Raw genomic sequence first — 8,511 nt, 5'->3', positions numbered from 1 at the left:
CTCGGAAGCAGTCATGACATACCAACGTCATTCTTCTTGGACACAGGATCTATAGTAAATCTCATCTCCGAAAATTCCTTACATCTTCTTCAACTACATCACAACCACGTCAGTTTCCTAGAACCACCAGACATTCGCCTATGTGGTGTTGACGGCTCAGAGTTTAAGGTTAAGGGAAGAGTCACCCTTGAAGTCAAACTACACGGAGATTTGCCCCCTATCCCCATTGAATTTCATGTCACTAATGACTTGCAGTATCCCACAGATGCCCTTATTGGTTTCTCCACCATGGCATAACACTCCATTGCATTATTACCTGCTTGTGGTAGTATAGACATTTCTGGATTCCCGGTTTACACTATGGAATGTCCCCGTCCTGTTCTTATGATCAAATCAGTCCTTCAATTACCTCTGTCCCTATCACTACCAAAAAGTCCAACCTAGCCCAAACCACCACTATCATCATCTGAGAATACAGAGATCATTCCTTTACTAACTGCGAGCAAGGACATAAATTCCTCAATGTCTCCTGATACATCATCTCAGCCTTCGAACATGGCTCTTACCTCCTCTCCCGACAACACTATCGCTGACTCAGACATGTCTCAGTTACCTACCTCACACAGTCTGAATGATCTTCTTCAACACGCAGAGATGAAACGTGCAGTAACGAATACGTGCACAATTTTGTTACCGCATGGGTTCACCAAAGTCTCTGTTTGTGTTGCCGGTGCGAAAGAAGGAGTAGATGTACTAACCCTACCTGAGACGTGTTGTGTGAATGGCTTGACTTATGAGTCAGCGTGGTGTACAGTCTTAGAGGACAGTTTATGCTACCTGTACTTGCTCAATGTCACAAATGCTCCACTAAAACTTAAAAGTGGTGTAAAGATTGGAGACTTCCTAGTATACCCAGCGGCCATAAAGGTGTGCCAGGATTCCTCAATTCCTACTATTCAGACTGATGATACGCCAATCGGTGTACTGTATGTACTATTAACTCTACGGGATCTGCGCCGATATATTCACCTGATATGTTCTCACATCTCACTTGCACAGATTTCCCAGAAAATACGCCTCAACTCCTCGACCTTCTGATCTCGTACAGAAATGTGGTTGCCTTACCCGGTGAACCAATGGGTAGAACAGACCTTGTCAAACATACGATTGAACTACTACCAGGAACTCAGCCAATTTACATCCAGCATATCGATTTCCTCACAGCCAGAGAAAGCAGACAGATCAAATGGTACAGAACATGTTAGACCAGAACATTATTGAACCCTCCGTCAGTCCATGGAATAGCCCACTTTTCTTAGTACCAAAGAAGGACGGCAACTTTAGACCAGTAGTCGACTATCGTAAGGTCAATTCTGTCACCATTCCAGACCGTTTCCCGTTACCCATCCTCACTGATTTGCTAGAATCCTTTGGTGACAATAACATAGTCTTTTCATCTTTAGACCTCCTCAGCGGGTACTGGCAGGTCGAAATGGAAGAGTCCTCTCGCCCAGTTACAGCCTTTAGCACCCCTTCCGGACATTTTCAGGTTAAGAGACTCCCTTTTGGTCTGAGAAATGCTCCTTCCGTGTTCATGCGACTTATCCATTCGGTCTTTAGCGGTATAATGGGACGCTCTCTTTTTGCTTACCTAGATGATATCATTGTTGTGAGTAAATCCATCCCTGATCATTTTACCAAACTCCAGCAAGTCTTTGAACGCCTCCAGCTCGCAGGCCTGAAAATCAATCTTAGTAAATGTGACTTCCTGCGAAAGAAAATCAAATTCCTAGGCCATGTCGTAGATGCACAAGGCATTCATACTAATGAGGATAAAACTAAGGCGATTATTAACTTCCCAGAACCTACCACTACCGAAGCTGTACGAAGTTCCCTAGGCCTCAGTAGCTGTTTTCTTCGCTTCATACGGGATTATGCAAAGATCGCCGCTCCTCTGACCCACTTACTCAAGCAGAATGTGCCCTTTGTTTGGACTAACGACCAGTCACAGGCTTTCCAAAAGCTAAAGACAGCTCTTGTAAATGCCCCTGTTCTAGCGTTCCCTGATTATACCACACCCTTCCTTCTCTGCACAGACGCCTCAGGCACTGGACTTGGTGCCGTTTTGATGTAACTCGATGAAGCATCAAGGAAGCGTGTAATAGTGTATGCTAGTCGCACCGTTACAACCGCTGAAAGTAACTACAGTGTCACAGATCTCGAAGCGCTAGCGGTAGTCTGGTTCTTGAAACATTTCAGAGATATAGTCTATGGTTATCCAGTGCATATCCAAACAGACCACCTTCCACTATGTGATTTGTTCAAGAACCGCAACCTAACAGGTAGGTTAGCTAGATGGTCTGTCATCATCCAGGACCTTAATCTCACTTTTCAATATGTACCAGGCAAGTTGAATGTAGTCGCAGACGCACTCTCCCGTCACGTAGCAGCAGCTATAACATCACTGCAGCCTGAAGTAACTGAAAACACTACACTAACGTCAGAAGTTGTTCGAAACTTTCAGCGCCAAGACCCCATGTGGTCCAAAGTCATTTATTTCCTAGAATCTGGCGATGCCTCAACCTTACCTACTCTGCCAGTATCACTAGATGAGTTCATGCTAGATGATGATCTCTTGTAAAGGAAAACACTGGTAACAGGCAAAGATATGTCCAATTCCGAAGTACGCCAATTTGTTGTCCCCACTGCCCTGATACTAAAGGTTCTTCATATTGTTCATAATACTCCTCAAGCTTCCCATCCAGGTAAAGACCAATGCTTGCGCCAAGCACGTCTCAAATACTATTGGCCAACCATGCGCCGTGATATCAATGCCCACTGTGACTCTTGCCTCTCCTGCCACCGCCACAAAGGATCAACCGGCTTACCAGCACCTCTCTTACAATACCCAATCCCATCACGACCATGGGAAACTGTCTCAATCGATCTCTTAAAACTACCTCTCACAGAATCTGGCGCTGAGTACTTGTTCGTAGCGGTCGACCACTTCTCCTGCTACTGTGTCCTTGTACCCCTCTCCGACAAGACCGCGAAGAGTGTTGCACGTGCCTTTGTAGATCACATAATTTGCCCGTTCAGTACCCCTCATACCATTCTTACTGACAACGGTACAGAGTTCAACAATAGCCTTCTCGATGAGATCTGTTGCCACTTTCATATCAGTAAGTGCAATGTCGTGCCTAACCATCCGGCTTCCAATGGCCTTGTAGAACGCCACAACCGAAAAATCTTAGAGTGCCTCAGACATCTAGGCTCCCATAGTTCGTCCTGGGATGACTGGATTCCCCAGGTGGCATCCTCCATCAATAGTTCCATCAATGCATCCATTGCTGAATCTCCCTTCTTCGTCCTCTTTGGCTTTGACAAGGACCTCCCATACTCGCTCTTATCCTCAAAGCCAGAACCCATCTACAACATGGATGATTATGTTAAACTAAAATTGGCCAACTTCCAGACAATCCACCAGTATGTCCAATCCACTTTGGCTTCCTCTCAGGAGGACATGCTGCAGCGCCAACATAAGTCCGCCTCTCTTATCACTATCAATGTAGGCGATCTTGTCTTTGCTCATTCCCATACGCGTTCCTCTAAGTTGGATGACAAATTTACAGGGCCCCACCGCGTCCTCACTCAACAAGGCAACAACTTTCACCTCCAGGACCTGTCCACTAGGGACACCAGATGGGTCCACGTCGATGACTTAAAGCGAGCACCCCGTGGCCTCATGTTGGAAGAGTCACTTACACAACCTCCTGCCCCCTCTTCCCCTCCTCCCATCCCTCAGTCTACCTTGTCTCCACCTATCCCTCAGTCTCCTTCCTCTCCACCTCCACCTGCTCATTCATCAATCAATCAATATCGGTCCAAACTGCGCTCTGCCCATCAACCTCTTCACGACCTCCCCCATTAACTCTACCCTGATTTTCTAGGTACGATGTTAGCGATCTCCCTGCTGGCAGTGCTGACCCTCCTGGGGTCTGGGTCAGGTCAGGACGATGGTGGAGTACGTCCCGGGGCCTTGGTCGGCTCAGGAGGCGAGGTCTCCTTGCGCTATGATCTTGCGCCCCTGGCCGATGTAGCCATTGCCCTACCTGCCTAAGCGCACCAGCTCCATGGAATCAGGAACCATCTCACGGCCCTCATGGGGACACACAACCCGAATGAGTATCTCTATAACGTTTTCCTACCACTCTCCTGGCAATTGCAATACATAAGTAACAGATTCTCTGCGCTCAATGACACATTTTCCATTCAGACACCCGTGGGTCATTCTCGTATGAAACGAGGTCTCTTCGACTTCGGCGGTGAGATTCTGAGTGGCTTGTTTGGCGTTGCTACAGCCCGTGACATTTCTGGTTTCAAATCTGATCTCACTCATTTAGCTTCAGCCCGAGAATCACAACGCCGAGTCATTAAAATCCAACACACTATGTTACAGAAGCTCATGACCCAACTCAATGAAGTCACGTCCACTCTAAACAATTTCACCGATATCTTACAACGCCGCCTTTCAGATCTCAACGTTATCTCTCAGTTTTTCTACCTCAAACTCAACATGGATAATCTCCAACTGGCCTTTGACTCTCTCCTGTCTCAAGCCTCTACCTTGGTTCGTATCCTGGTCGATGCTATCAATGGACGTGTCACTGCCGACTTAATCCCTGTCTCAGCTCTCCGTTCTGTCATGGAATGGGCTCACTCCACCTTCGGTCTCTCCCCAGTCCTCCCCTACTCCTCCCTTGAATATTATTATCCTGTTCTCGAAGCCACTCTTCTCACCACAGACGTCGTCGTCCATATTCCTCTCCGTTCTGCCATAACTTTTAACCTTTTCCACATCATTCCTTTCACTTTCCGCCTCAACAACTCCTTGTTACAAGTATCTGTTCCTTCAGAATATTTCCTTCTCTCCCATGATCATCTTTCCATTGCCTTCCTTTCTTTCACAGACCTCCAGAAATGTTCCTCCCTTACTCCGACCTCTCGTCTCTGTGCTGCCCACCTTTTTGCTATCTTCTCTAGCAGTGCTGCACCCTGTGAGTCTGCTCTAGTTCGCAACCATTCCATCTACTCGGCCTGTTCTTTTGTCCCAGCTCCTGACCTCCCGGTCCACCATGCTCACCTCAACCATGTCCAGTACTTCTTCTTTGCTGTTTCCATCTCTGTCACAATCATGTGTCCTGGTTCTTCAGTTCGATCCGTCCCCGCTAGTGGTCTCTACAAAGCACCTGACTATTGTACCATCAAATCAGAGTCCATCATCACTTACGCCACTCACTATCACCAAGCTGTTCGTAAACACTCCTATGACATCATTCAACCAATCAGCATGCCTTCAACCCTACCATCTGCCAACATTACCATCACCTCCCCTAACTTGCGCATGCTAACCTTCCTCAATGACAGTGATTTCATTATGGATCAATTTTCTCTGGCCTTCAGCTGTTCATGGGTTCATCCAACAGTTGTGTTTCCCCCTGTGGTTATCGCTTTCATGGGTTTTCTACTCATCATATGTGCAGTGCATTGTTGTGTCAGAAAAATGGAACGTCGACTCCAGGAACTCAGAGTCGCTACAGGCATAGTACGCCCTACACATGACGTAGAAACTCCCCGTATTTAGTGCCCTCACATTCAGTGACTACCAATGCCATCTGACAATGAACCAAACTGTGAACAGAACTCTGCCTACTAGAAAATGATGGTATTTCTTTAATGCATTACTGAGTGACAGTGTATCCTACAGAAAATACAAAAGAAAAAAAAAATGAATGAAGAACATTGGAACTCTCATATCTACTCCTTGTTTATCATGTATCACACTATTATTGTGTAATTCCCATTATGTCTATGTATACCTTCGACCCTTACTGGACTCTTACCTATTAATCCTTGTATATCTTATATGTCTATATCCTTCTAATTCCCACCTCTCAACATGGCCATGTCTCCCCTACTGCCCCTGTATCATACTTATCCCTTGTACACACCTCCCGGTCATGCCTTACTACTAAAATCAAACACGATTTAACTCCTGGTGTCAGGAGACACCATCTCAGCTACCCAGGGGAGTAGTGTACCCCCTCCACAATATGTCTACCCCCAATGTATATATGTCCCCCCCCCCAATGCATACATGCCCCCACTAAACTTGCTAGGTCAGCACGCTTTCCCAGGGCCCAAGCCTGGGCAGACGGCGTTACTGCATCAGTTCATAGCAGGCAGCCGAGACGGGCAGACTATTTTACTGTGAGCTTGTAATAAACTCCTTATCTAGCTGTTTGTACACAGAGTTTCTATCACCAAAGTATTGCAAGTTACAATGCATTTGATAAACTCGAGCTCGTAAACAGTAGGAAATACAGAGTAAGACAGCAGCACAGCTGTCCTGTTGCATATATGAAGGATAGGAGCAACGGTTATCTTATGCATTAGTGCTCGACAGAAAGGGGATAAATGTTTTAATGTTAGACAGGTTCTATGTGCCCACTGTAGTGGTGGAGGGTTGCAAGCACATGTTATGAGTCCATATTATATTTACAAATCATAATAGATAGATAGATAAATAGACAGATAGACAGCTCTATGCAAGCCTGGGAAAGGGAAATGATCTTGCAAGTTAACTGAGGAAAAGCTGACGACAGATTAGGAAGTAGCAATGTCAGGAGATGATGCAGGTAGTTTGTCAGCGAGATAGCAGGGGAACAAAGCCTAGTGACACACACACATACTCACACACAGGTTTCTGGAACTTTCCAACCACAGTGTAACACACGTGACACGACCCCTGTTTCACCAGAATTTAGGAAAGAGAGCTCAGAAGGAAAGAGGCCATAGAATTGGCAGGTATTAGGGAGAAAGGCTTAGCAACTTGGAACAGAGAGAGAGAGAGCGAGACAGGGAGGCAGCTAGCGGGACTCTACTTATACTTCACTCGTGTGTGAGAGACTTTGTTAATATTCCAAGACAAATAAAAATAGTCCCATACTATTCTTTACCTCTCCTGTCATTGAATGACAAAAGGGAACCAAGATTTTCTACTTAAAAAACTACTCAAGTATAACAACCGCTCGTACACAAGTTCAATATATATATATATATATATATATATATATATATATATATATAACTTCTCTACAAGTAACTACAAAGTCCTCTTTGTGACATTTGGTAGCAGCAAAAGTACTCACCTCGTCTTCGAATCAACAGTGAATTTCCTACAAAAGCAGGCGACACTCTACAAGATTAGCTTCAGATCTACAGTGAATTCCATCAAAATACAGCCTACAATGCAAATAGCCTACAAGTCTACAAAACAACTCTATAATCTTCACGTAACTTCAAGCAGCAGCAAGAAGAATAAAAAACAAGGCAAGTAAAGAAGAGGAAACATTAAAGCAACAAGCTAACATACCCCTACCACTCTCTCCCGCCTACCTCCATCGCTGATGCAGAGGTCAAGACACGCAGCAAAACACCAGAGCCACATTTATAACGCGACTTACTCACCTTTCTTCACCCAGCTTAAGCATCGCTACTCAGTATTCACCACAGCTACCAGTGTGGGAAGCCGACGTCACCATGTGCTGAGATGACATCACAACGCGAGTTTGCCACGCCAAGCAACGTGTGACTGACACCAGGCACTTCTCACCCACTACTCATTACTCATTATTCACATAGCTCCTACTCATACTCATTTATTTCCACAGTATTGAGTTGGAAATTCGACGTTCTATGCTGAAGTTTGCCTGTGACAGCTGTTAACCACCACAAGCACCACGCCATGGAATTTCCTAAGTAATATCGTCCATCAACACAGCACTAGAATTATCAAGAGATCTTCAATCAACCCTGCATTTTTCTTCCGAGATCGACTTTTGTATCGACACACCTCTACGATCTGTATCAAGTGGGTAAAATTATACTTACTCATTTCTTCTCAGTGCTAAAATTAGCTAAATTCAACTTTTTTTTACTTATTTCCATATATACACTTATACACTCACTATCTATCATTTATTTCAACTTATTTACTCATCCATTTTGTTAGGACATAAATAAACAAAAGGCGTATTTCATAACACCATATCTTAATGACATGAATATTTTCGCCACCACCCACGTTAATACCAAATGACACACAATTAGCCACAACAACAGACTCACAATTAGGAGAGCACCAGGGCAACACACCCCTTGTACAAACCTCACCACAAACTAAAGACCAAGAAATAGATACGTCACTCCCAGATGATGAATGGGAAACCTCCTCTGACGTAGCAAGTGAGGACTTTGTCGCTGACTTGCACACGTATGCCAATACACTTAACAGGGTTCACCGGTCCGGTCGAATGTATTCCATCATTCCCTCACACAACGATAAACAAGTCCAAGTTAAATTAACAGAGGAAACAGTGAAAATGAATCAAGAAACAAATACCGAGGATCTAACAACCACACCCCATGTGTTCGTGTACCATGAGGATA

This window comes from Coenobita brevimanus, chromosome 15 (genome assembly GCF_032717465.1).
Source record: "Coenobita brevimanus isolate Jiangsu-jjx chromosome 15, ASM3271746v2, whole genome shotgun sequence".
In the NCBI taxonomy this organism is placed as follows: domain Eukaryota; kingdom Metazoa; phylum Arthropoda; class Malacostraca; order Decapoda; family Coenobitidae; genus Coenobita; species Coenobita brevimanus.
The sequence above is the reverse complement of the archived record's forward strand: the minus strand, read 5'-3'. Positions refer to the sequence as shown.